Genomic DNA, 1,230 nt, shown 5'->3' on the forward strand with positions numbered 1-1,230 from the left:
CATATGATGCGATTTCAAGTTTTCCTTTCTCTTTGGAGTGTTACAAGCTGATTGTGCATAGATAAGATCCCTGAAGTTGCAAAGACTAAAGTCTCAAAACCAAAGAGATATTCTTTATCAAAGTTAAGACTCTGCCACGCCCCCCTAAAACGGCTCATTCTAACACGCCCCCACATATCTACCCCACTATGTGGAAATATTTGCATAATCCCGCCGCAAATGTGCACGCAAAGAAAGAAGGCATGGTGTCAGTAACCGCAGTTAGTGTTGAAGCAGCATATCAGGGAGACGCTGTGTGTTTCTAGACGAAAGCAAAAGCACTTTATTTGGCCTTCCAGAAGTAGATGCAATTAGGAATCATTGGTTAAGATTTATTTACAACAGAACAGCACAACCCAGATGTTCGAATTTGTGCAACGCATTTTATAGACGACAGTTTTTTTAACCTAGAGTACAAGGCTGGCTGTGCACAAAGGTTATTTCTAAAAAAAACTAAAAAAAAGGTCAATTCTGACTTTGCTATGACAATCTGGCGATTCTGAATCAGCTACTGTTTTGTTATTAGTTTAAAGGGGTCATATGATGCGATTTCAAGTTTTCCTTTCTCTTTGGAGTGTTACAAGCTCTTGGTGCATAAAGAAGATCTGTAAAGTTGCAAAGACTAAAGTCTCAAAACCAAAGAGATATTCTTTATCAAAGTTAAGACTCTGCCACGCCCCCCTAAAACGGCTCGTCCTAACACGCCCCCAGATATCTACCTCACTATGTGGAAATATTAGAATAATGCAGCCCAAATGTGCACGCAAAGAAAGAAAGCGTGGTTTCAGGAACAGCAGTAGTGTTAATGCAGCCATGTCAGGGAGACGCTGTGAAAGCAAAAGCACTTTATTTGGCCTTACGAAAGTAGATGCATTTAGGAATCTTTAAGAACACTTACAACAGAACAGCAATGCATTTTATGGACGACCGTTTCATGAACCTAGGAGAGGAGGTAATTCTGAATCAGCTACTGTTTTGTTATTAGTTTAAGTATTTGCTATTGACTGTTCAAATGCGGAGTTTTGCGCATCGTGCGTGCGTGTGAGAGAGAGAGAGCGAGAGAGACAGACAGGGTCACATCACAGTGAAGTCAGCTGTCTTAACTGCGGCTTGTGTACTGCATCATTACTATGTCTGTTCCCCTTTCGGGCTTGAACTGATGGTAAAACTAATGACATTATTAACTGTCTT

The sequence above is a fragment of the Sinocyclocheilus rhinocerous genome, unplaced genomic scaffold (assembly GCF_001515625.1).
Source record: "Sinocyclocheilus rhinocerous isolate Xijiao unplaced genomic scaffold, SAMN03320098_v1.1 scaffold1311, whole genome shotgun sequence".
Lineage (NCBI taxonomy): Eukaryota > Metazoa > Chordata > Actinopteri > Cypriniformes > Cyprinidae > Sinocyclocheilus > Sinocyclocheilus rhinocerous.